General features: G+C 41.5%; 1 protein-coding gene and 61 non-coding genes across 62 annotated transcripts in view; 61 read left to right on the top strand and 1 right to left on the bottom strand.

The window, feature by feature from the left end:
- LOC128457410 (cilia- and flagella-associated protein 54) overlaps positions 1-25,360 on the bottom strand; it is a 121,168-nt gene that overhangs the window by 64,932 nt on the left and 30,876 nt on the right. The window lies entirely within an intron of this gene.
- Positions 477-549, top strand: trnar-acg (transfer RNA arginine (anticodon ACG)). The gene has a single exon. It is a non-coding gene; the product is annotated as a tRNA-Arg (tRNA).
- On the top strand, positions 1,170-1,242 carry trnar-acg (transfer RNA arginine (anticodon ACG)). The gene has a single exon. It is a non-coding gene; the product is annotated as a tRNA-Arg (tRNA).
- Positions 1,546-1,617, top strand: trnah-gug (transfer RNA histidin (anticodon GUG)). Its single transcript has one exon. It is a non-coding gene; the product is annotated as a tRNA-His (tRNA).
- On the top strand, positions 1,856-1,928 carry trnar-acg (transfer RNA arginine (anticodon ACG)). The gene has a single exon. It is a non-coding gene; the product is annotated as a tRNA-Arg (tRNA).
- On the top strand, positions 2,237-2,308 carry trnah-gug (transfer RNA histidin (anticodon GUG)). The gene has a single exon. It is a non-coding gene; the product is annotated as a tRNA-His (tRNA).
- trnar-acg (transfer RNA arginine (anticodon ACG)) lies at positions 2,538-2,610 on the top strand. The gene has a single exon. It is a non-coding gene; the product is annotated as a tRNA-Arg (tRNA).
- trnar-acg (transfer RNA arginine (anticodon ACG)) lies at positions 3,221-3,293 on the top strand. Its single transcript has one exon. It is a non-coding gene; the product is annotated as a tRNA-Arg (tRNA).
- On the top strand, positions 3,608-3,679 carry trnah-gug (transfer RNA histidin (anticodon GUG)). The gene has a single exon. It is a non-coding gene; the product is annotated as a tRNA-His (tRNA).
- Positions 3,918-3,990, top strand: trnar-acg (transfer RNA arginine (anticodon ACG)). Its single transcript has one exon. It is a non-coding gene; the product is annotated as a tRNA-Arg (tRNA).
- trnah-gug (transfer RNA histidin (anticodon GUG)) lies at positions 4,301-4,372 on the top strand. The gene has a single exon. It is a non-coding gene; the product is annotated as a tRNA-His (tRNA).
- On the top strand, positions 4,611-4,683 carry trnar-acg (transfer RNA arginine (anticodon ACG)). Its single transcript has one exon. It is a non-coding gene; the product is annotated as a tRNA-Arg (tRNA).
- trnah-gug (transfer RNA histidin (anticodon GUG)) lies at positions 4,998-5,069 on the top strand. Its single transcript has one exon. It is a non-coding gene; the product is annotated as a tRNA-His (tRNA).
- Positions 5,308-5,380, top strand: trnar-acg (transfer RNA arginine (anticodon ACG)). Its single transcript has one exon. It is a non-coding gene; the product is annotated as a tRNA-Arg (tRNA).
- trnah-gug (transfer RNA histidin (anticodon GUG)) lies at positions 5,692-5,763 on the top strand. Its single transcript has one exon. It is a non-coding gene; the product is annotated as a tRNA-His (tRNA).
- On the top strand, positions 6,002-6,074 carry trnar-acg (transfer RNA arginine (anticodon ACG)). The gene has a single exon. It is a non-coding gene; the product is annotated as a tRNA-Arg (tRNA).
- Positions 6,389-6,460, top strand: trnah-gug (transfer RNA histidin (anticodon GUG)). Its single transcript has one exon. It is a non-coding gene; the product is annotated as a tRNA-His (tRNA).
- Positions 6,699-6,771, top strand: trnar-acg (transfer RNA arginine (anticodon ACG)). Its single transcript has one exon. It is a non-coding gene; the product is annotated as a tRNA-Arg (tRNA).
- On the top strand, positions 7,083-7,154 carry trnah-gug (transfer RNA histidin (anticodon GUG)). The gene has a single exon. It is a non-coding gene; the product is annotated as a tRNA-His (tRNA).
- Positions 7,393-7,465, top strand: trnar-acg (transfer RNA arginine (anticodon ACG)). The gene has a single exon. It is a non-coding gene; the product is annotated as a tRNA-Arg (tRNA).
- On the top strand, positions 7,776-7,847 carry trnah-gug (transfer RNA histidin (anticodon GUG)). The gene has a single exon. It is a non-coding gene; the product is annotated as a tRNA-His (tRNA).
- trnah-gug (transfer RNA histidin (anticodon GUG)) lies at positions 8,470-8,541 on the top strand. The gene has a single exon. It is a non-coding gene; the product is annotated as a tRNA-His (tRNA).
- On the top strand, positions 8,780-8,852 carry trnar-acg (transfer RNA arginine (anticodon ACG)). The gene has a single exon. It is a non-coding gene; the product is annotated as a tRNA-Arg (tRNA).
- On the top strand, positions 9,167-9,238 carry trnah-gug (transfer RNA histidin (anticodon GUG)). Its single transcript has one exon. It is a non-coding gene; the product is annotated as a tRNA-His (tRNA).
- trnar-acg (transfer RNA arginine (anticodon ACG)) lies at positions 9,477-9,549 on the top strand. The gene has a single exon. It is a non-coding gene; the product is annotated as a tRNA-Arg (tRNA).
- On the top strand, positions 9,861-9,932 carry trnah-gug (transfer RNA histidin (anticodon GUG)). Its single transcript has one exon. It is a non-coding gene; the product is annotated as a tRNA-His (tRNA).
- Positions 10,171-10,243, top strand: trnar-acg (transfer RNA arginine (anticodon ACG)). The gene has a single exon. It is a non-coding gene; the product is annotated as a tRNA-Arg (tRNA).
- On the top strand, positions 10,554-10,625 carry trnah-gug (transfer RNA histidin (anticodon GUG)). The gene has a single exon. It is a non-coding gene; the product is annotated as a tRNA-His (tRNA).
- trnah-gug (transfer RNA histidin (anticodon GUG)) lies at positions 11,248-11,319 on the top strand. Its single transcript has one exon. It is a non-coding gene; the product is annotated as a tRNA-His (tRNA).
- Positions 11,558-11,630, top strand: trnar-acg (transfer RNA arginine (anticodon ACG)). Its single transcript has one exon. It is a non-coding gene; the product is annotated as a tRNA-Arg (tRNA).
- Positions 11,942-12,013, top strand: trnah-gug (transfer RNA histidin (anticodon GUG)). Its single transcript has one exon. It is a non-coding gene; the product is annotated as a tRNA-His (tRNA).
- On the top strand, positions 12,954-13,026 carry trnar-acg (transfer RNA arginine (anticodon ACG)). The gene has a single exon. It is a non-coding gene; the product is annotated as a tRNA-Arg (tRNA).
- On the top strand, positions 13,341-13,412 carry trnah-gug (transfer RNA histidin (anticodon GUG)). Its single transcript has one exon. It is a non-coding gene; the product is annotated as a tRNA-His (tRNA).
- trnar-acg (transfer RNA arginine (anticodon ACG)) lies at positions 13,651-13,723 on the top strand. Its single transcript has one exon. It is a non-coding gene; the product is annotated as a tRNA-Arg (tRNA).
- trnah-gug (transfer RNA histidin (anticodon GUG)) lies at positions 14,039-14,110 on the top strand. The gene has a single exon. It is a non-coding gene; the product is annotated as a tRNA-His (tRNA).
- On the top strand, positions 14,349-14,421 carry trnar-acg (transfer RNA arginine (anticodon ACG)). Its single transcript has one exon. It is a non-coding gene; the product is annotated as a tRNA-Arg (tRNA).
- Positions 14,721-14,792, top strand: trnah-gug (transfer RNA histidin (anticodon GUG)). The gene has a single exon. It is a non-coding gene; the product is annotated as a tRNA-His (tRNA).
- Positions 15,031-15,103, top strand: trnar-acg (transfer RNA arginine (anticodon ACG)). Its single transcript has one exon. It is a non-coding gene; the product is annotated as a tRNA-Arg (tRNA).
- trnar-acg (transfer RNA arginine (anticodon ACG)) lies at positions 15,729-15,801 on the top strand. Its single transcript has one exon. It is a non-coding gene; the product is annotated as a tRNA-Arg (tRNA).
- trnah-gug (transfer RNA histidin (anticodon GUG)) lies at positions 16,112-16,183 on the top strand. The gene has a single exon. It is a non-coding gene; the product is annotated as a tRNA-His (tRNA).
- On the top strand, positions 16,422-16,494 carry trnar-acg (transfer RNA arginine (anticodon ACG)). Its single transcript has one exon. It is a non-coding gene; the product is annotated as a tRNA-Arg (tRNA).
- trnah-gug (transfer RNA histidin (anticodon GUG)) lies at positions 16,809-16,880 on the top strand. The gene has a single exon. It is a non-coding gene; the product is annotated as a tRNA-His (tRNA).
- trnar-acg (transfer RNA arginine (anticodon ACG)) lies at positions 17,119-17,191 on the top strand. Its single transcript has one exon. It is a non-coding gene; the product is annotated as a tRNA-Arg (tRNA).
- trnah-gug (transfer RNA histidin (anticodon GUG)) lies at positions 17,503-17,574 on the top strand. The gene has a single exon. It is a non-coding gene; the product is annotated as a tRNA-His (tRNA).
- trnar-acg (transfer RNA arginine (anticodon ACG)) lies at positions 17,813-17,885 on the top strand. Its single transcript has one exon. It is a non-coding gene; the product is annotated as a tRNA-Arg (tRNA).
- Positions 18,200-18,271, top strand: trnah-gug (transfer RNA histidin (anticodon GUG)). The gene has a single exon. It is a non-coding gene; the product is annotated as a tRNA-His (tRNA).
- Positions 18,510-18,582, top strand: trnar-acg (transfer RNA arginine (anticodon ACG)). Its single transcript has one exon. It is a non-coding gene; the product is annotated as a tRNA-Arg (tRNA).
- On the top strand, positions 18,898-18,969 carry trnah-gug (transfer RNA histidin (anticodon GUG)). The gene has a single exon. It is a non-coding gene; the product is annotated as a tRNA-His (tRNA).
- trnar-acg (transfer RNA arginine (anticodon ACG)) lies at positions 19,208-19,280 on the top strand. Its single transcript has one exon. It is a non-coding gene; the product is annotated as a tRNA-Arg (tRNA).
- On the top strand, positions 19,595-19,666 carry trnah-gug (transfer RNA histidin (anticodon GUG)). The gene has a single exon. It is a non-coding gene; the product is annotated as a tRNA-His (tRNA).
- On the top strand, positions 19,905-19,977 carry trnar-acg (transfer RNA arginine (anticodon ACG)). Its single transcript has one exon. It is a non-coding gene; the product is annotated as a tRNA-Arg (tRNA).
- Positions 20,289-20,360, top strand: trnah-gug (transfer RNA histidin (anticodon GUG)). Its single transcript has one exon. It is a non-coding gene; the product is annotated as a tRNA-His (tRNA).
- trnar-acg (transfer RNA arginine (anticodon ACG)) lies at positions 20,599-20,671 on the top strand. The gene has a single exon. It is a non-coding gene; the product is annotated as a tRNA-Arg (tRNA).
- Positions 20,982-21,053, top strand: trnah-gug (transfer RNA histidin (anticodon GUG)). Its single transcript has one exon. It is a non-coding gene; the product is annotated as a tRNA-His (tRNA).
- On the top strand, positions 21,676-21,747 carry trnah-gug (transfer RNA histidin (anticodon GUG)). Its single transcript has one exon. It is a non-coding gene; the product is annotated as a tRNA-His (tRNA).
- trnar-acg (transfer RNA arginine (anticodon ACG)) lies at positions 21,986-22,058 on the top strand. Its single transcript has one exon. It is a non-coding gene; the product is annotated as a tRNA-Arg (tRNA).
- On the top strand, positions 22,373-22,444 carry trnah-gug (transfer RNA histidin (anticodon GUG)). The gene has a single exon. It is a non-coding gene; the product is annotated as a tRNA-His (tRNA).
- On the top strand, positions 23,067-23,138 carry trnah-gug (transfer RNA histidin (anticodon GUG)). The gene has a single exon. It is a non-coding gene; the product is annotated as a tRNA-His (tRNA).
- trnar-acg (transfer RNA arginine (anticodon ACG)) lies at positions 23,377-23,449 on the top strand. Its single transcript has one exon. It is a non-coding gene; the product is annotated as a tRNA-Arg (tRNA).
- On the top strand, positions 23,760-23,831 carry trnah-gug (transfer RNA histidin (anticodon GUG)). Its single transcript has one exon. It is a non-coding gene; the product is annotated as a tRNA-His (tRNA).
- trnah-gug (transfer RNA histidin (anticodon GUG)) lies at positions 24,454-24,525 on the top strand. The gene has a single exon. It is a non-coding gene; the product is annotated as a tRNA-His (tRNA).
- On the top strand, positions 25,148-25,219 carry trnah-gug (transfer RNA histidin (anticodon GUG)). The gene has a single exon. It is a non-coding gene; the product is annotated as a tRNA-His (tRNA).

Here is a 25,360-nt window from a genome sequence, read left to right as displayed (position 1 = left end):
CACAGCTATCATTCACTCAATCTTGTTATTGGGCTTTCACTTTGATTCATTTAAAACAATAAAAGAGTGATGAGATATAATATCTCAAACAGGCTAAATAATAGAATTTGTGCAATTCAAACTAGTTAGTTGACTACAGAAAGAGCTCCTCCTCATCAAGCCAACCTGCCGTGATCGTATAGAGGTTAGTACTCTGCGTTGTGGCCGCAGCAACCCGGTTCGAATCCGGGTCACGGCAAAACTACAGACAGGGCTTCCCTTTTTATTTTAATGCTTAAGGTACTCTAGGCCCTATTTCAATCTCCAAACCTTTCAACTCACCAGAGCCAACATAGCTTTCTGAATGAAATCCTGTATTGAACTTGACAGGTCAGTCGACCAGCGTTCTCCTCCCTTTTTCGAAAAGTACAGGACGACAACCTTTTACATGCAACTCTTGGTCATGTATTGTGTTCCCAAACCTGACGTATCAACAAGGGCTAGTGGCGCAATGGATAACGCGTCTGACTACGGATCAGAAGATTCTAGGTTCGACTCCTGGCTAGCTCGGAACAAAATTTAATTTCTCACTTGTCCAAATCTCTGTCTCTATTCAGTCACATTCAAATTGTACCGGGTATTTGAGTCACCTCTCCAAATGATAGTTTAAAGGTCTGTTGCCATAAGATAAAAACGACAAAGAACCCTTATGTCACAGCTATCATTCACTCAATCTTGTTATTGGGCTTTCACTTTGATTCATTTAAAACAATAAAAGAGTGATGAGATATAATATCTCAAACAGGCTAAATAATAGAATTTGTGCAATTCAAACTAGTTAGTTGACTACAGAAAGAGCTCCTCCTCATCAAGCCAACCTGCCGTGATCGTATAGAGGTTAGTACTCTGCGTTGTGGCCGCAGCAACCCGGGTTCGAATCCGGGTCACGGCAAAACTACAGACAGGGCTTCCCTTTTTATTTTAATGCTTAAGGTACTCTAGGCCCTATTTCAATCTCCAAACCTTTCAACTCACCAGAGCCAACATAGCTTTCTGAATGAAATCCTGTATTGAACTTGACAGGTCAGTCGACCAGCGTTCTCCTCCCTTTTTCGAAAAGTACAGGACGACAACCTTTTCCATGCAACTCTTGGTCATGTAGTGTGTTCCCAAACCTGACGTATCAACAAGGGCTAGTGGCGCAATGGATAACGCGTCTGACTACGGATCAGAAGATTCTAGGTTCGACTCCTGGCTAGCTCGGAACAAAATATAATTTCTCACTTGTCCAAATCTCTGTCTCTATTCAGTCACATTGAAATTGTACCGGGTATTTGAGTCACCTCTCCAAATGATACTTTAAAGGTCTGTTGCCATAAGATAAAAACGACAAAGAACCCTTATGTCACAGCTATCATTCACTCAATCTTGTTATTCACTTTGATTCATTTAAAACAATAAAAGAGTGATGAGATATAATATCTCAAACAGGCTAAATAATAGAATTTGTGCAATTCAAACTAGTTAGTTGACTACAGAAAGAGCTCCTCCTCATCAAGCCAACCTGCCGTGATCGTATAGAGGTTAGTACTCTGCGTTGTGGCCGCAGCAACCCCGGTTCGAATCCGGGTCACGGCAAAACTACAGACAGGGCTTCCCTTTTTATTTTAATGCTTAAGGTACTCTAGGCCCTATTTCAATCTCCAAACCTTTCAACTCACAAGAGCCAACATAGCTTTCGGAATGAAATCCTGTATTGAACTTGACAGGTCAGTCGACCAGCGTTCTCCTCCCTTTTTCGAAAAGTACAGGACGACAACCTTTTCCATGCAACTCTGGGTCATGTAGTGTGTTCCCAAACCTGACGTATCAACAAGGGCTAGTGGCGCAATGGATAACGCGTCTGACTACGGATCAGAAGATTCTAGGTTCGACTCCTGGCTAGCTCGGAAAAAAAATTTAATTTCTCACTTGTCCAAATCTCTGTCTCTATTCAGTCACATTCAAGTTGTACCGGGTATTTGAGTCACCTCTCCAAATGATACTTTAAAGGTCTGTTGCCATAAGATAAAAACGACAAAGAACCCCTATCTCACAGCTATCATTCACTCAATCTTGTTATTCACTTTGATTCATTTAAAACAATAAAAGAGTGATGAGATATAATATCTCAAACAGGCTAAATAATAGAATTTGTGCAATTCAAACTAGTTAGTTTACTAGAGAAATAAAGAGCTCCTCCTCATCAAGCCAACCTGCCGTGATCGTATAGAGGTTAGTACTCTGCGTTGTGGCCGCAGCAACCCCGGTTCGAATCCGGGTCACGGCAAAAGGGCTTCCCTTTTTATTTTAATGCTTAAGGTACTCTAGGCCCTATTTCAATCTCCAAACCTTTCAACTCACCAGAGCCAACATAGCTTTCTGAATGAAATCCTGTATTGAACTTGACAGGTCAGTCGACCAGCGTTCTCCTCCCTTTTTCGAAAAGTACAGGACGACAACCTTTTCCATGCAACTCTTGGTCATGTAGTGTGTTCCCAAACCTGACGTATCAACAAGGGCTAGTGGCGCAATGGATAACGCGTCTGACTACGGATCAGAAGATTCTAGGTTCGACTCCTGGCTAGCTCGGAAAACAAAATTTAATTTCTCACTTGTCCAAATCTCTGTCTCTATTCAGTCACATTCAAATTGTACCGGGTATTTGAGTCACCTCTCCAAATGATACTTTAAAGGTCTGTTGCCATAAGATAAAAACGACAAAGAACCCTTATGTCACAGCTATCATTCACTCAATCTTGTTATTCACTTTGATTCATTTAAAACAATAAAAGAGTGATGAGATATAATATCTCAAACAGGCCAAATAATAGAATTTGTGCAATTCAAACTAGTTAGTTTACTACAGAAATAAAGAGCTCCTCCTCATCAAGCCAACCTGCCGTGATCGTATAGAGGTTAATCCTCTGCGTTGTGGCTGCAAAAACCCCGCTTCGAATCCGGGTCATGGCAAAAGGGCTTCCCTTTTTATTTTAATGCTTAAGGTACTCTAGGCCCTATTTCAATCTCCAAACCTTTCAACTCACCAGAGCCAACATAGCTTTCTGAATGAAATCCTGTATTGAACTTGACAGGTCAGTCGACCAGCGTTCTCCTCCCTTTTTCGAAAAGTACAGGACGACAACCTTTTCCATGCAACTCTTGGTCATGTAGTGTGTTCCCAAACCTGACGTATCAACAAGGGCTAGTGGCGCAATGGATAACGCGTCTGACTACGGATCAGAATATTCTAGGTTCGACTCCTGGCTAGCTCGGAACAAAATTTAATTTCTCACTTGTCCAAATCTCTGTCTCTATTCAGTCACATTCAAATTGTACCGGGTATTTGAGTCACCTCTCCAAATGATACTTTAAAGGTCTGTTGCCATAAGATAAAAACGACAAAGAACCCTTATGTCACAGCTATCATTCACTCAATCTTGTTATTGGGCTTTCACTTTGATTCATTTAAAACAATAAAAGAGTGATGAGATATAATATCTCAAACAGGCTAAATAATAGAATTTGTGCAATTCAAACTAGTTAGTTTACTACAGAAATAAAGAGCTCCTCCTCATCAAGCCAACCTGCCGTGATCGTATAGAGGTTAGTACTCTGCGTTGTGGCCGCAGCAACCCCGGTTCGAATCCGGGTCACGGCAAAACTACAGACAGGGCTTCCCTTTTTATTTTAATGCTTAAGGTATTCTAGGCCCTATTTCAATCTCCAAACCTTTCAACTCACCAGAGCCAACATAGCTTTCTGAATGAAATCCTGTATTGAACTTGACAGGTCAGTCGACCAGCGTTCTCCTCCCTTTTTCGAAAAGTACAGGACGACAACCTTTTCCATGCAACTCTTGGTCATGTAGTGTGTTCCCAAACCTGAAGTATCAACAAGGGCTAGTGGCGCAATGGATAACGCGTCTGACTACGGATCAGAAGATTCTAGGTTCGACTCCTGGATAGCTCGGAACAAAATTTAATTTCTCACTTGTCCAAATCTCTGTCTCTATTCAGTCACATTCAAATTGTACCGGGTATTTGAGTCACCTCTCCAAATGATAGTTTAAAGGTCTGTTGCCATAAGATAAAAACGACAAAGAACCCTTATGTCACAGCTATCATTCACTCAATCTTGTTATTGGGCTTTCACTTTGATTCATTTAAAACAATAAAAGAGTGATGAGATATAATATCTCAAACAGGCTAAATAATAGAATTTGTGCAATTCAAACTAGTTAGTTTACTACAGAAAGACCTCCTCCTCATCAAGCCAACCTGCCGTGATCGTATAGAGGTTAGTACTCTGCGTTGTGGCCGCAGCAACCCCGGTTCGAATCCGGGTCACGGCAAAACTACAGACAGGGCTTCCCTTTTTATTTTAATGCTTAAGGTACTCTAGGCCCTATTTCAATCTCCAAACCTTTCAACTCACCAGAGCCAACATAGCTTTCTGAATGAAATCCTGTATTGAACTTGACAGGTCAGTCGACCAGCGTTCTCCTCCCTTTTTCGAAAAGTACAGGACGACAACCTTTTCCATGCAACTCTTGGTCATGTAGTGTGTTCCCAAACCTGAAGTATCAACAAGGGCTAGTGGCGCAATGGATAACGCGTCTGACTACGGCTCAGAAGATTCTAGGTTCGACTCCTGGCTAGCTCGGAACAAAATTTAATTTCTCACTTGTCCAAATCTCTGTCTCTATTCAGTCACATTCAAATTGTACCGGGTATTTGAGTCACCTCTCCAAATGATACTTTAAAGGTCTGTTGCCATAAGATAAAAACGACAAAGAACCCTTATCTCACAGCTATCATTCACTCAATCTTGTTATTGGGCTTTCACTTTGATTCATTTAAAACAATAAAAGAGTGATGAGATATAATATCTCAAACAGGCTAAATAATAGAATTTGTGCAATTCAAACTAGTTAGTTTACTACAGAAATAAAGAGCTCCTCCTCATCAAGCCAACCTGCCGTGATCGTATAGAGGTTAGTACTCTGCGTTGTGGCCGCAGCAACCCCGGTTCGAATCCGGGTCACGGCAAAACTACAGACAGGGCTTCCCTTTTTATTTTAATGCTTAAGGTACTCTAGGCCCTATTTCAATCTCCAAACCTTTCAACTCACCAGAGCCAACATAGCTTTCTGAATGAAATCCTGTATTGAACTTGACAGGTCAGTCGACCAGCGTTCTCCTCCCTTTTTCGAAAAGTACAGGACGACAACCTTTTCCATGCAACTCTGGGTCATGTAGTGTGTTCCCAAACCTGACGTATCAACAAGGGCTAGTGGCGCAATGGATAACGCGTCTGACTACGGATCAGAAGATTCTAGGTTCGACTCCTGGCTAGCTCGGAAAAAAAATTTAATTTCTCACTTGTCCAAATCTCTGTCTCTATTCAGTCACATTCAAGTTGTACCGGGTATTTGAGTCACCTCTCCAAATGATACTTTAAAGGTCTGTTGCCATAAGATAAAAACGACAAAGAACCCTTATCTCACAGCTATCATTCACTCAATCTTGTTATTGGGCTTTCACTTTGATTCATTTAAAACAATAAAAGAGTGATGAGATATAATATCTCAAACAGGCTAAATAATAGAATTTGTGCAATTCAAACTAGTTAGTTGACTACAGAAAGAGCTCCTCCTCATCAAGCCAACCTGCCGTGATCGTATAGAGGTTAGTACTCTGCGTTGTGGCCGCAGCAACCCCGGTTCGAATCCGGGTCACGGCAAAACTACAGACAGGGCTTCCCTTTTTATTTTAATGCTTAAGGTACTCTAGGCCCTATTTCAATCTCCAAACCTTTCAACTCACCAGAGCCAACATAGCTTTCTGAATGAAATCCTGTATTGAACTTGACAGGTCAGTCGACCAGCGTTCTCCTCCCTTTTTCGAAAAGTACAGGACGACAACCTTTTCCATGCAACTCTGGGTCATGTAGTGTGTTCCCAAACCTGACGTATCAACAAGGGCTAGTGGCGCAATGGATAACGCGTCTGACTACGGATCAGAAGATTCTAGGTTCGACTCCTGGCTAGCTCGGAACAAAATTTAATTTCTCACTTGTCCAAATCTCTGTCTCTATTCAGTCACATTCAAATTGTACCGGGTATTTGAGTCACCTCTCCAAATGATACTTTAAAGGTCTGTTGCCATAAGATAAAAACGACAAAGAACCCTTATCTCACAGCTATCATTCACTCAATCTTGTTATTGGGCTTTCACTTTGATTCATTTAAAACAATAAAAGAGTGATGAGATATAATATCTCAAACAGGCTAAATAATAGAATTTTTGCAATTCAAACTAGTTAGTTTACTACAGAAATAAAGAGCTCCTCCTCATCAAGCCAACCTGCCGTGATCGTATAGAGGTTAGTACTCTGCGTTGTGGCCGCAGCAACCCCGGTTCGAATCCGGGTCACGGCAAAACTACAGACAGGGCTTCCCTTTTTATTTTAATGCTTAAGGTACTCTAGGCCCTATTTCAATCTCCAAACCTTTCAACTCACCAGAGCCAACATAGCTTTCTGAATGAAATCCTGTATTGAACTTGACAGGTCAGTCGACCAGCGTTCTCCTCCCTTTTTCGAAAAGTACAGGACGACAACCTTTTCCATGCAACTCTGGGTCATGTAGTGTGTTCCCAAACCTGAAGTATCAACAAGGGCTAGTGGCGCAATGGATAACGCGTCTGACTACGGATCAGAAGATTCTAAGTTCGACTCCTGGCTAGCTCGGAAAAAAAATTTAATTTCTCACTTGTCCAAATCTCTGTCTCTATTCAGTCACATTCAAGTTGTACCGGGTATTTGAGTCACCTCTCCAAATGATAGTTTAAAGGTCTGTTGCCATAAGATAAAAACGACAAAGAACCCTTATGTCACAGCTATCATTCACTCAATCTTGTTATTGGGCTTTCACTTTGATTCATTTAAAACAATAAAAGAGTGATGAGATATAATATCTCAAACAGGCTAAATAATAGAATTTGTGCAATTCAAACTAGTTAGTTTACTACAGAAAGACCTCCTCCTCATCAAGCCAACCTGCCGTGATCGTATAGAGGTTAGTACTCTGCGTTGTGGCCGCAGCAACCCCGGTTCGAATCCGGGTCACGGCAAAACTACAGACAGGGCTTCCCTTTTTATTTTAATGCTTAAGGTACTCTAGGCCCTATTTCAATCTCCAAACCTTTCAACTCACCAGAGCCAACATAGCTTTCTGAATGAAATCCTGTATTGAACTTGACAGGTCAGTCGACCAGCGTTCTCCTCCCTTTTTCGAAAAGTACAGGACGACAACCTTTTCCATGCAACTCTTGGTCATGTAGTGTGTTCCCAAACCTGACGTATCAACAAGGGCTAGTGGCGCAATGGATAACGCGTCTGACTACGGATCAGAAGATTCTAGGTTCGACTCCTGGCTAGCTCGGAACAAAATTTAATTTCTCACTTGTCCAAATCTCTGTCTCTATTCAGTCACATTCAAATTGTACCGGGTATTTGAGTCACCTCTCCAAATGATAGTTTAAAGGTCTGTTGCCATAAGATAAAAACGACAAAGAACCCATATGTCACAGCTATCATTCACTCAATCTTGTTATTGGGCTTTCACTTTGATTCATTTAAAACAATAAAAGAGTGATGAGATATAATATCTCAAACAGGCTAAATAATAGAATTTGTGCAATTCAAACTAGTTAGTTGACTACAGAAAGAGCTCCTCCTCATCAAGCCAACCTGCCGTGATCGTATAGAGGTTAGTACTCTGCGTTGTGGCCGCAGCAACCCCGGTTCGAATCCGGGTCACGGCAAAACTACAGACAGGGCTTCCCTTTTTATTTTAATGCTTAAGGTACTCTAGGCCCTATTTCAATCTCCAAACCTTTCAACTCACCAGAGCCAACATAGCTTTCTGAATGAAATCCTGTATTGAACTTGACAGGTCAGTCGACCAGCGTTCTCCTCCCTTTTTCGAAAAGTACAGGACGACAACCTTTTCCATGCAACTCTGGGTCATGTAGTGTGTTCCCAAACCTGAAGTATCAACAAGGGCTAGTGGCGCAATGGATAACCCGTCTGACTACGGATCAGAAGATTCTAAGTTCGACTCCTGGCTAGCTCGGAAAAAAAATTTAATTTCTCACTTGTCCAAATCTCTGTCTCTATTCAGTCACATTCAAGTTGTACCGGGTATTTGAGTCACCTCTCCAAATGATAGTTTAAAGGTCTGTTGCCATAAGATAAAAACGACAAAGAACCCTTATGTCACAGCTATCATTCACTCAATCTTGTTATTGGGCTTTCACTTTGATTCATTTAAAACAATAAAAGAGTGATGAGATATAATATCTCAAACAGGCTAAATAATAGAATTTGTGCAATTCAAACTAGTTAGTTGACTACAGAAAGAGCTCCTCCTCATCAAGCCAACCTGCCGTGATCGTATAGAGGTTAGTACTCTGCGTTGTGGCCGCAGTAACCCCGGTTCGAATCCGGGTCACGGCAAAACTACAGACAGGGCTTCCCTTTTTATTTTAATGCTTAAGGTACTCTAGGCCCTATTTCAATCTCCAAACCTTTCAACTCACCAGAGCCAACATAGCTTTCTGAATGAAATCCTGTATTGAACTTGACAGGTCAGTCGACCAGCGTTCTCCTCCCTTTTTCGAAAAGTACAGGACGACAACCTTTTCCATGCAACTCTGGGTCATGTAGTGTGTTCCCAAACCTGACGTATCAACAAGGGCTAGTGGCGCAATGGATAACGCGTCTGACTACGGATCAGAAGATTCTAGGTTCGACTCCTGGCTAGCTCGGAACAAAATTTAATTTCTCACTTGTCCAAATCTCTGTCTCTATTCAGTCACATTCAAATTGTACCGGGTAATTGAGTCACCTCTCCAGATGATACTTTAAAGGTCTGTTGCCATAAGATAAAAACGACAAAGAACCCTTATCTCACAGCTATCATTCACTCAATCTTGTTATTGGGCTTTCACTTTGATTCATTTAAAACAATAAAAGAGTGATGAGATATAATATCTCAAACAGGCTAAATAATAGAATTTTTGCAATTCAAACTAGTTAGTTTACTACAGAAATAAAGAGCTCCTCCTCATCAAGCCAACCTGCCGTGATCGTATAGAGGTTAGTACTCTGCGTTGTGGCCGCAGCAACCCCGGTTCGAATCCGGGTCACGGCAAAACTACAGACAGGGCTTCCCTTTTTATTTTAATGCTTAAGGTACTCTAGGCCCTATTTCAATCTCCAAACCTTTCAACTCACCAGAGCCAACATAGCTTTCTGAATGAAATCCTGTATTGAACTTGACAGGTCAGTCGACCAGCGTTCTCCTCCCTTTTTCGAAAAGTACAGGACGACAACCTTTTCCATGCAACTCTGGGTCATGTAGTGTGTTCCCAAACCTGAAGTATCAACAAGGGCTAGTGGCGCAATGGATAACGCGTCTGACTACGGATCAGAAGATTCTAAGTTCGACTCCTGGCTAGCTCGGAAAAAAAATTTAATTTCTCACTTGTCCAAATCTCTGTCTCTATTCAGTCACATTCAAGTTGTACCGGGTATTTGAGTCACCTCTCCAAATGATAGTTTAAAGGTCTGTTGCCATAAGATAAAAACGACAAAGAACCCTTATGTCACAGCTATCATTCACTCAATCTTGTTATTGGGCTTTCACTTTGATTCATTTAAAACAATAAAAGAGTGATGAGATATAATATCTCAAACAGGCTAAATAATAGAATTTGTGCAATTCAAACTAGTTAGTTTACTACAGAAAGACCTCCTCCTCATCAAGCCAACCTGCCGTGATCGTATAGAGGTTAGTACTCTGCGTTGTGGCCGCAGCAACCCCGGTTCGAATCCGGGTCACGGCAAAACTACAGACAGGGCTTCCCTTTTTATTTTAATGCTTAAGGTACTCTAGGCCCTATTTCAATCTCCAAACCTTTCAACTCACCAGAGCCAACATAGCTTTCTGAATGAAATCCTGTATTGAACTTGACAGGTCAGTCGACCAGCGTTCTCCTCCCTTTTTCGAAAAGTACAGGACGACAACCTTTTCCATGCAACTCTTGGTCATGTAGTGTGTTCCCAAACCTGACGTATCAACAAGGGCTAGTGGCGCAATGGATAACGCGTCTGACTACGGATCAGAAGATTCTAGGTTCGACTCCTGGCTAGCTCGGAACAAAATTTAATTTCTCACTTGTCCAAATCTCTGTCTCTATTCAGTCACATTCAAATTGTACCGGGTATTTGAGTCACCTCTCCAAATGATAGTTTAAAGGTCTGTTGCCATAAGATAAAAACGACAAAGAACCCATATGTCACAGCTATCATTCACTCAATCTTGTTATTGGGCTTTCACTTTGATTCATTTAAAACAATAAAAGAGTGATGAGATATAATATCTCAAACAGGCTAAATAATAGAATTTGTGCAATTCAAACTAGTTAGTTGACTACAGAAAGAGCTCCTCCTCATCAAGCCAACCTGCCGTGATCGTATAGAGGTTAGTACTCTGCGTTGTGGCCGCAGCAACCCCGGTTCGAATCCGGGTCACGGCAAAACTACAGACAGGGCTTCCCTTTTTATTTTAATGCTTAAGGTACTCTAGGCCCTATTTCAATCTCCAAACCTTTCAACTCACCAGAGCCAACATAGCTTTCTGAATGAAATCCTGTATTGAACTTGACAGGTCAGTCGACCAGCGTTCTCCTCCCTTTTTCGAAAAGTACAGGACGACAACCTTTTCCATGCAACTCTGGGTCATGTAGTGTGTTCCCAAACCTGAAGTATCAACAAGGGCTAGTGGCGCAATGGATAACCCGTCTGACTACGGATCAGAAGATTCTAAGTTCGACTCCTGGCTAGCTCGGAAAAAAATTTTAATTTCTCACTTGTCCAAATCTCTGTCTCTATTCAGTCACATTCAAGTTGTACCGGGTATTTGAGTCACCTCTCCAAATGATAGTTTAAAGGTCTGTTGCCATAAGATAAAAACGACAAAGAACCCTTATGTCACAGCTATCATTCACTCAATCTTGTTATTGGGCTTTCACTTTGATTCATTTAAAACAATAAAAGAGTGATGAGATATAATATCTCAAACAGGCTAAATAATAGAATTTGTGCAATTCAAACTAGTTAGTTTACTACAGAAAGACCTCCTCCTCATCAAGCCAACCTGCCGTGATCGTATAGAGGTTAGTACTCTGCGTTGTGGCCGCAGCAACCCCGGTTCGAATCCGGGTCACGGCAAAACTACAGACAGGGCTTCCCTTTTTATTTTAATGCTTAAGGTACTCTAGGCCCTATTTCAATCTCCAAACCTTTCAACTCACCAGAGCCAACATAGCTTTCTGAATGAAATCCTGTATTGAACTTGACAGGTCAGTCGACCAGCGTTCTCCTCCCTTTTTCGAAAAGTACAGGACGACAACCTTTTCCATGCAACTCTGGGTCATGTAGTGTGTTCCCAAACCTGAAGTATCAACAAGGGCTAGTGGCGCAATGGATAACGCGTCTGACTACGGATCAGAAGATTCTAAGTTCGACTCCTGGCTAGCTCGGAAAAAAAATTTAATTTCTCACTTGTCCAAATCTCTGTCTCTATTCAGTCACATTCAAGTTGTACCGGGTATTTGAGTCACCTCTCCAAATGATAGTTTAAAGGTCTGTTGCCATAAGATAAAAACGACAAAGAACCCTTATGTCACAGCTATCATTCACTCAATCTTGTTATTGGGCTTTCACTTTGATTCATTTAAAACAATAAAAGAGTGATGAGATATAATATCTCAAACAGGCTAAATAATAGAATTTGTGCAATTCAAACTAGTTAGTTTACTACAGAAAGACCTCCTCCTCATCAAGCCAACCTGCCGTGATCGTATAGAGGTTAGTACTCTGCGTTGTGGCCGCAGCAACCCCGGTTCGAATCCGGGTCACGGCAAAACTACAGACAGGGCTTCCCTTTTTATTTTAATGCTGAAGGTACTAAGGTACTCTAGGCCCTATTTCAATCTCCAAACCTTTCAACTCACCAGAGCCAACATAGCTTTCTGAATGAAATCCTGTATTGAACTTGACAGGTCAGTCGACCAGCGTTCTCCTCCCTTTTTCGAAAAGTACAGGACGACAACCTTTTCCATGCAACTCTGGGTCATGTAGTGTGTTCCCAAACCTGACGTATCAACAAGGGCTAGTGGTGCAATGGATAACGCGTCTGACTACGGATCAGAAGATTCTAGGTTCGACTCCTGGCTAACTCGGAAAAAAAATTTAATTTCTCACTTGTCCAAATCTCTGTCTCTATTCAGTCACATTCAAGTTGTACCGGGTATTTGAGTCACCTCTCCAAATGATACTTTAAAGGTCTGTTGCCATAAGATAAAAACGACAAAGAACCCTTATCTCACAGCTATCATTCACTCAATCTTGTTATTGGGCTTTCACTTTGATTCATTTAAAACAATAAAAGAGTGATGAGATATAATATCTCAAACAGGCTAAATAATAGAATTTGTGCAATTCAAACTAGTTAGTTGACTACAGAAAGACCTCCTCCTCATCAAGCCAACCTGCCGTGATCGTATAGAGGTTAGTACTCTGCGTTGTGGCCGCAACAACCCCGGTTCGAATCCGGGTCACGGCAAAACTACAGACAGGGCTTCCCTTTTTATTTTAATGCTTAAGGTACTCTAGGCCCTATTTCAATCTCCAAACCTTTCAACTCACCAGAGCCAACATAGCTTTCTGAATGAAATCCTGTATTGAACTTGACAGGTCAGTCGACCAGCGTTCTCCTCCCTTTTTCGAAAAGTACAGGACGACAACCTTTTCCATGCAACTCTTGGTCATGTAGTGTGTTCCCAAACCTGACGTATCAACAAGGGCTAGTGGCGCAATGGATAACGCGTCTGACTACGGATCAGAAGATTCTAGGTTCGACTCCTGGCTAGTTCGGAACAAAATTTAATTTCTCACTTGTCCAAATCTCTGTCTCTATTCAGTCACATTCAAATTGTACCGGGTATTTGAGTCACCTCTCCAAATGATACTTTAAAGGTCTGTTGCCATAAGATAAAAACGACAAAGAACCCTTATCTCACAGCTATCATTCACTCAATCTTGTTATTGGGCTTTCACTTTGATTCATTTAAAACAATAAAAGAGTGATGAGATATAATATCTCAAACAGGCTAAATAATAGAATTTTTGCAATTCAAACTAGTTAGTTTACTACAGAAATAAAGAGCTCCTCCTCATCAAGCCAACCTGCCGTGATCGTATAGAGGTTAGTACTCTGCGTTGTGGCCGCAGCAACCCCGGTTCGAATCCGGGTCACGGCAAAACTACAGACAGGGCTTCCCTTTTTATTTTAATGCTTAAGGTACTCTAGGCCCTATTTCAATCTCCAAACCTTTCAACTCACCAGAGCCAACATAGCTTTCTGAATGAAATCCTGTATTGAACTTGACAGGTCAGTCGACCAACGTTCTCCTCCCTTTTTCGAAAAGTACAGGACGACAACCTTTTCCATGCAACTCTGGGTCATGTAGTGTGTTCCCAAACCTGACGTATCAACAAGGGCTAATGGCGCAATGGATAACGCGTCTGACTACGGATCAGAAGATTCTAGGTTCGACTCCTGGCTAGCTCGGAAAAAAAATTTAATTTCTCACTTGTCCAAATCTCTGTCTCTATTCAGTCACATTCAAGTTGTACCGGGTATTTGAGTCACCTCTCCAAATGATAGTTTAAAGGTCTGTTGCCATAAGATAAAAACGACAAAGAACCCTTATGTCACAGCTATCATTCACTCAATCTTGTTATTGGGCTTTCACTTTGATTCATTTAAAACAATAAAAGAGTGATGACATATAATATCTCAAACAGGCTAAATAATAGAATTTTTGCAATTCAAACTAGTTAGTTTACTACAGAAATAAAGAGCTCCTCCTCATCAAGCCAACCTGCCGTGATCGTATAGAGGTTAGTACTCTGCGTTGTGGCCGCAGCAACCCCGGTTCGAATCCGGGTCACGGCAAAACTACAGACAGGGCTTCCCTTTTTATTTTAATGCTTAAGGTACTCTAGGCCCTATTTCAATCTCCAAACCTTTCAACTCACCAGAGCCAACATAGCTTTCTGAATGAAATCCTGTATTGAACTTGACAGGTCAGTCGACCAGCGTTCTCCTCCCTTTTTCGAAAAGTACAGGACGACAACCTTTTCCATGCAACTCTGGGTCATGTAGTGTGTTCCCAAACCTGACGTATCAACAAGGGCTAGTGGCGCAATGGATAACGCGTCTGACTACGGATCAGAAGATTCTAGGTTCGACTCCTGGCTAGCTCGGAAAAAAAATTTAATTTCTCACTTGTCTCTATTCAGTCACATTCAAGTTGTACCGGGTATTTGAGTCACCTCTCCAAATGATAGTTTAAAGGTCTGTTGCCATAAGATAAAAACGACAAAGAACCCTTATGTCACAGCTATCATTCACTCAATCTTGTTATTGGGCTTTCACTTTGATTCATTTAAAACAATAAAAGAGTGATGAGATATAATATCTCAAACAGGCTAAATAATAGAATTTGTGCAATTCAAACTAGTTAGTTTACTACAGAAAGACCTCCTCCTCATCAAGCCAACCTGCCGTGATCGTATAGAGGTTAGTACTCTGCGTTGTGGCCGCAGCAACCCCGGTTCGAATCCGGGTCACGGCAAAACTACAGACAGGGCTTCCCTTTTTATTTTAATGCTTAAGGTACTCTAGGCCCTATTTCAATCTCCAAACCTTTCAACTCACCAGAGCCAACATAGCTTTCTGAATGAAATCCTGTATTGAACTTGACAGGTCAGTCGACCAGCGTTCTCCTCCCTTTTTCGAAAAGTACAGGACGACAACCTTTTCCATGCAACTCTGGGTCATGTAGTGTGTTCCCAAACCTGACGTATCAACAAGGGCTAGTGGCGCAATGGATAACGCGTCTGACTACGGATCAGAAGATTCTAGGTTCGACTCCTGGCTAGCTCGGAAAAAAAATTTAATTTCTCACTTGTCCAAATCTCTGTCTCTATTCAGTCACATTCAAGTTGTACCGGGTATTTGAGTCACCTCTCCAAATGATACTTTAAAGGTCTGTTGCCATAAGATAAAAACGACAAAGAACCCTTATGTCACAGCTATCATTCACTCAATCTTGTTATTGGGCTTTCACTTTGATTCATTTAAAACAATAAAAGAGTGATGAGATATAATATCTCAAACAGGCTAAATAATAGAATTTGTGCAATTCAAACTAGTTAGTTTACTACAGAAATAAAGAGCTCCTCCTCATCAAGCCAACCTGCCGTGATCGTATAGAGGTTAGTACTCTGCGTTGTGGCCGCAGCAACCCCGGTTTGAATCCGGGTCACGGCAAAACTACAGACAGGGCTTCCCTTTTTATTTTAATGCTTAAGGTACTCTAGGCCCTATTTCAATCTCCAAACCTTTCAACTCACCAGAGCCAACATAGCTTTCTGAATGAAATCCTGTATTGAACTTGACAGGTCAGTCGACCAGCGTTCTCCTCCCTTTTTCGAAAAGTACAGGACGACAACCTTTTCCATGCAACTCTTGGTCATGTAGTGTGTTCCCAAACCTGACGTATCAACAAGGGCTAGTGGCGCAATGGATAACGCGTCTGACTACGGATCAGAAGATTCTAGGTTCGACTCCTGGATAGCTCGGAACAAAATTTAATTTCTCACTTGTCCAAATCTCTGTCTCTATTCAGTCACATTCAAATTGTACCGGGTATTTGAGTCACCTCTCCAAATGATAGTTTAAAGGTCTGTTGCCATAAGATAAAAACGACAAAGAACCCTTATGTCACAGCTATCATTCACTCAATCTTGTTATTGGGCTTTCACTTTGATTCATTTAAAACAATAAAAGAGTGATGAGATATAATATCTCAAACAGGCTAAATAATAGAATTTGTGCAATTCAAACTAGTTAGTTTACTACAGAAAGACCTCCTCCTCATCAAGCCAACCTGCCGTGATCGTATAGAGGTTAGTACTCTGCGTTGTGGCCGCAGCAACCCCGGTTCGAATCCGGGTCACGGCAAAACTACAGACAGGGCTTCCCTTTTTATTTTAATGCTTAAGGTACTCTAGGCCCTATTTCAATCTCCAAACCTTTCAACTCACCAGAGCCAACATAGCTTTCTGAATGAAATCCTGTATTGAACTTGACAGGTCAGTCGACCAGCGTTCTCCTCCCTTTTTCGAAAAGTACAGGACGACAACCTTTTCCATGCAACTCTTGGTCATGTAGTGTGTTCCCAAACCTGAAGTATCAACAAGGGCTAGTGGCGCAATGGATAACGCGTCTGACTACGGCTCAGAAGATTCTAGGTTCGACTCCTGGCTAGCTCGGAACAAAATTTAATTTCTCACTTGTCCAAATCTCTGTCTCTATTCAGTCACATTCAAATTGTACCGGGTATTTGAGTCACCTCTCCAAATGATACTTTAAAGGTCTGTTGCCATAAGATAAAAACGACAAAGAACCCTTATCTCACAGCTATCATTCACTCAATCTTGTTATTGGGCTTTCACTTTGATTCATTTAAAACAATAAAAGAGTGATGAGATATAATATCTCAAACAGGCTAAATAATAGAATTTGTGCAATTCAAACTAGTTAGTTTACTACAGAAATAAAGAGCTCCTCCTCATCAAGCCAACCTGCCGTGATCGTATAGAGGTTAGTACTCTGCGTTGTGGCCGCAGCAACCCCGGTTCGAATCCGGGTCACGGCAAAACTACAGACAGGGCTTCCCTTTTTATTTTAATGCTTAAGGTACTCTAGGCCCTATTTCAATCTCCAAACCTTTCAACTCACCAGAGCCAACATAGCTTTCTGAATGAAATCCTGTATTGAACTTGACAGGTCAGTCGACCAGCGTTCTCCTCCCTTTTTCGAAAAGTACAGGACGACAACCTTTTCCATGCAACTCTGGGTCATGTAGTGTGTTCCCAAACCTGACGTATCAACAAGGGCTAGTGGCGCAATGGATAACGCGTCTGACTACGGATCAGAAGATTCTAGGTTCGACTCCTGGCTAGCTCGGAAAAAAAATTTAATTTCTCACTTGTCCAAATCTCTGTCTCTATTCAGTCACATTCAAGTTGTACCGGGTATTTGAGTCACCTCTCCAAATGATAGTTTAAAGGTCTGTTGCCATAAGATAAAAACGACAAAGAACCCTTATCTCACAGCTATCATTCACTCAATCTTGTTATTGGGCTTTCACTTTGATTCATTTAAAACAATAAAAGAGTGATGAGATATAATATCTCAAACAGGCTAAATAATAGAATTTGTGCAATTCAAACTAGTTAGTTGACTACAGAAAGAGCTCCTCCTCATCAAGCCAACCTGCCGTGATCGTATAGAGGTTAGTACTCTGCGTTGTGGCCGCAGCAACCCCGGTTCGAATCCGGGTCACGGCAAAACTACAGACAGGGCTTCCCTTTTTATTTTAATGCTTAAGGTACTCTAGGCCCTATTTCAATCTCCAAACCTTTCAACTCACCAGAGCCAACATAGCTTTCTGAATGAAATCCTGTATTGAACTTGACAGGTCAGTCGACCAGCGTTCTCCTCCCTTTTTCGAAAAGTACAGGACGACAACCTTTTCCATGCAACTCTGGGTCATGTAGTGTGTTCCCAAACCTGACGTATCAACAAGGGCTAGTGGCGCAATGGATAACGCGTCTGACTACGGATCAGAAGATTCTAGGTTCGACTCCTGGCTAGCTCGGAACAAAATTTAATTTCTCACTTGTCCAAATCTCTGTCTCTATTCAGTCACATTCAAATTGTACCGGGTATTTGAGTCACCTCTCCAAATGATACTTTAAAGGTCTGTTGCCATAAGATAAAAACGACAAAGAACCCTTATCTCACAGCTATCATTCACTCAATCTTGTTATTGGGCTTTCACTTTGATTCATTTAAAACAATAAAAGAGTGATGAGATATAATATCTCAAACAGGCTAAATAATAGAATTTTTGCAATTCAAACTAGTTAGTTTACTACAGAAATAAAGAGCTCCTCCTCATCAAGCCAACCTGCCGTGATCGTATAGAGGTTAGTACTCTGCGTTGTGGCCGCAGCAACCCCGGTTCGAATCCGGGTCACGGCAAAACTACAGACAGGGCTTCCCTTTTTATTTTAATGCTTAAGGTACTCTAGGCCCTATTTCAATCTCCAAACCTTTCAACTCACCAGAGCCAACATAGCTTTCTGAATGAAATCCTGTATTGAACTTGACAGGTCAGTCGACCAGCGTTCTCCTCCCTTTTTCGAAAAGTACAGGACGACAACCTTTTCCATGCAACTCTGGGTCATGTAGTGTGTTCCCAAACCTGAAGTATCAACAAGGGCTAGTGGCGCAATGGATAACGCGTCTGACTACGGATCAGAAGATTCTAAGTTCGACTCCTGGCTAGCTCGGAAAAAAAATTTAATTTCTCACTTGTCCAAATCTCTGTCTCTATTCAGTCACATTCAAGTTGTACCGGGTATTTGAGTCACCTCTCCAAATGATACTTTAAAGGTCTGTTGCCATAAGATAAAAACGACAAAGAACCCTTATCTCACAGCTATCATTCACTCAATCTTGTTATTGGGCTTTCACTTTGATTCATTTAAAACAATAAAAGAGTGATGAGATATAATATCTCAAACAGGCTAAATAATAGAATTTTTGCAATTCAAACTAGTTAGTTTACTACAGAAATAAAGAGCTCCTCCTCATCAAGCCAACCTGCCGTGATCGTATAGAGGTTAGTACTCTGCGTTGTGGCCGCAGCAACCCCGGTTCGAATCCGGGTCACGGCAAAACTACAGACAGGGCTTCCCTTTTTATTTTAATGCTTAAGGTACTCTAGGCCCTATTTCAATCTCCAAACCTTTCAACTCACCAGAGCCAACATAGCTTTCTGAATGAAATCCTGTATTGAACTTGACAGGTCAGTCGACCAGCGTTCTCCTCCCTTTTTCGAAAAGTACAGGACGACAACCTTTTCCATGCAACTCTGGGTCATGTAGTGTGTTCCCAAACCTGACGTATCAACAAGGGCTAGTGGCGCAATGGATAACGCGTCTGACTACGGATCAGAAGATTCTAGGTTCGACTCCTGGCTAGCTCGGAACAAAATTTAATTTCTCACTTGTCCAAATCTCTGTCTCTATTCAGTCACATTCAAATTGTACCGGGTAATTGAGTCACCTCTCCAGATGATACTTTAAAGGTCTGTTGCCATAAGATAAAAACGACAAAGAACCCTTATCTCACAGCTATCATTCACTCAATCTTGTTATTGGGCTTTCACTTTGATTCATTTAAAACAATAAAAGAGTGATGAGATATAATATCTCAAACAGGCTAAATAATAGAATTTTTGCAATTCAAACTAGTTAGTTTACTACAGAAATAAAGAGCTCCTCCTCATCAAGCCAACCTGCCGTGATCGTATAGAGGTTAGTACTCTGCGTTGTGGCCGCAGCAACCCCGGTTCGAATCCGGGTCACGGCAAAACTACAGACAGGGCTTCCCTTTTTATTTTAATGCTTAAGGTACTCTAGGCCCTATTTCAATCTCCAAACCTTTCAACTCACCAGAGCCAACATAGCTTTCTGAATGAAATCCTGTATTGAACTTGACAGGTCAGTCGACCAGCGTTCTCCTCCCTTTTTCGAAAAGTACAGGACGACAACCTTTTCCATGCAACTCTGGGTCATGTAGTGTGTTCCCAAACCTGAAGTATCAACAAGGGCTAGTGGCGCAATGGATAACGCGTCTGACTACGGATCAGAAGATTCTAAGTTCGACTCTTGGCTAGCTCGGAAAAAAAATTTAATTTCTCACTTGTCCAAATCTCTGTCTCTATTCAGTCACATTCAAGTTGTACCGGGTATTTGAGTCACCTCTCCAAATGATAGTTTAAAGGTCTGTTGCCATAAGATAAAAACGACAAAGAACCCTTATGTCACAGCTATCATTCACTCAATCTTGTTATTGGGCTTTCACTTTGATTCATTTAAAACAATAAAAGAGTGATGAGATATAATATCTCAAACAGGCTAAATAATAGAATTTGTGCAATTCAAACTAGTTAGTTTACTACAGAAAGACCTCCTCCTCATCAAGCCAACCTGCCGTGATCGTATAGAGGTTAGTACTCTGCGTTGTGGCCGCAGCAACCCCGGTTCGAATCCGGGTCACGGCAAAACTACAGACAGGGCTTCCCTTTTTATTTTAATGCTTAAGGTACTCTAGGCCCTATTTCAATCTCCAAACCTTTCAACTCACCAGAGCCAACATAGCTTTCTGAATGAAATCCTGTATTGAACTTGACAGGTCAGTCGACCAGCGTTCTCCTCCCTTTTTCGAAAAGTACAGGACGACAACCTTTTCCATGCAACTCTTGGTCATGTAGTGTGTTCCCAAACCTGACGTATCAACAAGGGCTAGTGGCGCAATGGATAACGCGTCTGACTACGGATCAGAAGATTCTAGGTTCGACTCCTGGCTAGCTCGGAACAAAATTTAATTTCTCACTTGTCCAAATCTCTGTCTCTATTCAGTCACATTCAAATTGTACCGGGTATTTGAGTCACCTCTCCAAATGATAGTTTAAAGGTCTGTTGCCATAAGATAAAAACGACAAAGAACCCATATGTCACAGCTATCATTCACTCAATCTTGTTATTGGGCTTTCACTTTGATTCATTTAAAACAATAAAAGAGTGATGAGATATAATATCTCAAACAGGCTAAATAATAGAATTTGTGCAATTCAAACTAGTTAGTTGACTACAGAAAGAGCTCCTCCTCATCAAGCCAACCTGCCGTGATCGTATAGAGGTTAGTACTCTGCGTTGTGGCCGCAGCAACCCCGGTTCGAATCCGGGTCACGGCAAAACTACAGACAGGGCTTCCCTTTTTATTTTAATGCTTAAGGTACTCTAGGCCCTATTTCAATCTCCAAACCTTTCAACTCACCAGAGCCAACATAGCTTTCTGAATGAAATCCTGTATTGAACTTGACAGGTCAGTCGACCAGCGTTCTCCTCCCTTTTTCGAAAAGTACAGGACGACAACCTTTTCCATGCAACTCTGGGTCATGTAGTGTGTTCCCAAACCTGAAGTATCAACAAGGGCTAGTGGCGCAATGGATAACCCGTCTGACTACGGATCAGAAGATTCTAAGTTCGACTCCTGGCTAGCTCGGAAAAAAAATTTAATTTCTCACTTGTCCAAATCTCTGTCTCTATTCAGTCACATTCAAGTTGTACCGGGTATTTGAGTCACCTCTCCAAATGATAGTTTAAAGGTCTGTTGCCATAAGATAAAAACGACAAAGAACCCTTATGTCACAGCTATCATTCACTCAATCTTGTTATTGGGCTTTCACTTTGATTCATTTAAAACAATAAAAGAGTGATGAGATATAATATCTCAAACAGGCTAAATAATAGAATTTGTGCAATTCAAACTAGTTAGTTGACTACAGAAAGAGCTCCTCCTCATCAAGCCAACCTGCCGTGATCGTATAGAGGTTAGTACTCTGCGTTGTGGCCGCAGCAACCCCGGTTCGAATCCGGGTCACGGCAAAACTACAGACAGGGCTTCCCTTTTTATTTTAATGCTTAAGGTACTCTAGGCCCTATTTCAATCTCCAAACCTTTCAACTCACCAGAGCCAACATAGCTTTCTGAATGAAATCCTGTATTGAACTTGACAGGTCAGTCGACCAGCGTTCTCCTCCCTTTTTCGAAAAGTACAGGACGACAACCTTTTCCATGCAACTCTGGGTCATGTAGTGTGTTCCCAAACCTGACGTATCAACAAGGGCTAGTGGCGCAATGGATAACGCGTCTGACTACGGATCAGAAGATTCTAGGTTCGACTCCTGGCTAGCTCGGAACAAAATTTAATTTCTCACTTGTCCAAATCTCTGTCTCTATTCAGTCACATTCAAATTGTACCGGGTAATTGAGTCACCTCTCCAGATGATACTTTAAAGGTCTGTTGCCATAAGATAAAAACGACAAAGAACCCTTATCTCACAGCTATCATTCACTCAATCTTGTTATTGGGCTTTCACTTTGATTCATTTAAAACAATAAAAGAGTGATGAGATATAATATCTCAAACAGGCTAAATAATAGAATTTTTGCAATTCAAACTAGTTAGTTTACTACAGAAATAAAGAGCTCCTCCTCATCAAGCCAACCTGCCGTGATCGTATAGAGGTTAGTACTCTGCGTTGTGGCCGCAGCAACCCCGGTTCGAATCCGGGTCACGGCAAAACTACAGACAGGGCTTCCCTTTTTATTTTAATGCTTAAGGTACTCTAGGCCCTATTTCAATCTCCAAACCTTTCAACTCACCAGAGCCAACATAGCTTTCTGAATGAAATCCTGTATTGAACTTGACAGGTCAGTCGACCAGCGTTCTCCTCCCTTTTTCGAAAAGTACAGGACGACAACCTTTTCCATGCAACTCTGGGTCATGTAGTGTGTTCCCAAACCTGAAGTATCAACAAGGGCTAGTGGCGCAATGTATAACGCGTCTGACTACGGATCAGAAGATTCTAAGTTCGACTCCTGGCTAGCTCGGAAAAAAAATTTAATTTCTCACTTGTCCAAATCTCTGTCTCTATTCAGTCACATTCAAGTTGTACCGGGTATTTGAGTCACCTCTCCAAATGATAGTTTAAAGGTCTGTTGCCATAAGATAAAAACGACAAAGAACCCTTATGTCACAGCTATCATTCACTCAATCTTGTTATTGGGCTTTCACTTTGATTCATTTAAAACAATAAAAGAGTGATGAGATATAATATCTCAAACAGGCTAAATAATAGAATTTGTGCAATTCAAACTAGTTAGTTTACTACAGAAAGACCTCCTCCTCATCAAGCCAACCTGCCGTGATCGTATAGAGGTTAGTACTCTGCGTTGTGGCCGCAGCAACCCCGGTTCGAATCCGGGTCACGGCAAAACTACAGACAGGGCTTCCCTTTTTATTTTAATGCTTAAGGTACTCTAGGCCCTATTTCAATCTCCAAACCTTTCAACTCACCAGAGCCAACATAGCTTTCTGAATGAAATCCTGTATTGAACTTGACAGGTCAGTCGACCAGCGTTCTCCTCCCTTTTTCGAAAAGTACAGGACGACAACCTTTTCCATGCAACTCTTGGTCATGTAGTGTGTTCCCAAACCTGACGTATCAACAAGGGCTAGTGGCGCAATGGATAACGCGTCTGACTACGGATCAGAAGATTCTAGGTTCGACTCCTGGCTAGCTCGGAACAAAATTTAATTTCTCACTTGTCCAAATCTCTGTCTCTATTCAGTCACATTCAAATTGTACCGGGTATTTGAGTCACCTCTCCAAATGATAGTTTAAAGGTCTGTTGCCATAAGATAAAAACGACAAAGAACCCATATGTCACAGCTATCATTCACTCAATCTTGTTATTGGGCTTTCACTTTGATTCATTTAAAACAATAAAAGAGTGATGAGATATAATATCTCAAACAGGCTAAATAATAGAATTTGTGCAATTCAAACTAGTTAGTTGACTACAGAAAGAGCTCCTCCTCATCAAGCCAACCTGCCGTGATCGTATAGAGGTTAGTACTCTGCGTTGTGGCCGCAGCAACCCCGGTTCGAATCCGGGTCACGGCAAAACTACAGACAGGGCTTCCCTTTTTATTTTAATGCTTAAGGTACTCTAGGCCCTATTTCAATCTCCAAACCTTTCAACTCACCAGAGCCAACATAGCTTTCTGAATGAAATCCTGTATTGAACTTGACAGGTCAGTCGACCAGCGTTCTCCTCCCTTTTTCGAAAAGTACAGGACGACAACCTTTTCCATGCAACTCTGGGTCATGTAGTGTGTTCCCAAACCTGAAGTATCAACAAGGGCTAGTGGCGCAATGGATAACCCGTCTGACTACGGATCAGAAGATTCTAAGTTCGACTCCTGGCTAGCTCGGAAAAAAAATTTAATTTCTCACTTGTCCAAATCTCTGTCTCTATTCAGTCACATTCAAGTTGTACCGGGTATTTGAGTCACCTCTCCAAATGATAGTTTAAAGGTCTGTTGCCATAAGATAAAAACGACAAAGAACCCTTATGTCACAGCTATCATTCACTCAATCTTGTTATTGGGCTTTCACTTTGATTCATTTAAAACAATAAAAGAGTGATGAGATATAATATCTCAAACAGGCTAAATAATAGAATTTGTGCAATTCAAACTAGTTAGTTTACTACAGAAAGACCTCCTCCTCATCAAGCCAACCTGCCGTGATCGTATAGAGGTTAGTACTCTGCGTTGTGGCCGCAGCAACCCCGGTTCGAATCCGGGTCACGGCAAAACTACAGACAGGGCTTCCCTTTTTATTTTAATGCTTAAGGTACTCTAGGCCCTATTTCAATCTCCAAACCTTTCAACTCACCAGAGCCAACATAGCTTTCTGAATGAAATCCTGTATTGAACTTGACAGGTCAGTCGACCAGCGTTCTCCTCCCTTTTTCGAAAAGTACAGGACGACAACCTTTTCCATGCAACTCTGGGTCATGTAGTGTGTTCCCAAACCTGAAGTATCAACAAGGGCTAGTGGCGCAATGGATAACCCGTCTGACTACGGATCAGAAGATTCTAAGTTCGACTCCTGGCTAGCTCGGAAAAAAAATTTAATTTCTCACTTGTCCAAATCTCTGTCTCTATTCAGTCACATTCAAGTTGTACCGGGTATTTGAGTCACCTCTCCAAATGATAGTTTAAAGGTCTGTTGCCATAAGATAAAAACGACAAAGAACCCTTATGTCACAGCTATCATTCACTCAATCTTGTTATTGGGCTTTCACTTTGATTCATTTAAAACAATAAAAGAGTGATGAGATATAATATCTCAAACAGGCTAAATAATAGAATTTGTGCAATTCAAACTAGTTAGTTGACTACAGAAAGAGCTCCTCCTCATCAAGCCAACCTGCCGTGATCGTATAGAGGTTAGTACTCTGCGTTGTGGCCGCAGCAACCCCGGTTCGAATCCGGGTCACGGCAAAACTACAGACAGGGCTTCCCTTTTTATTTTAATGCTTAAGGTACTCTAGGCCCTATTTCAATCTCCAAACCTTTCAACTCACCAGAGCCAACATAGCTTTCTGAATGAAATCCTGTATTGAACTTGACAGGTCAGTCGAC

The sequence above is a fragment of the Pleuronectes platessa genome, chromosome 15 (genome assembly GCF_947347685.1).
Source record: "Pleuronectes platessa chromosome 15, fPlePla1.1, whole genome shotgun sequence".
Classification (NCBI taxonomy): Eukaryota; Metazoa; Chordata; class Actinopteri; order Pleuronectiformes; family Pleuronectidae; genus Pleuronectes; species Pleuronectes platessa.
Note: the sequence above shows the minus strand (reverse complement) of the source record. Positions and strands in the feature narration are given on the sequence as shown.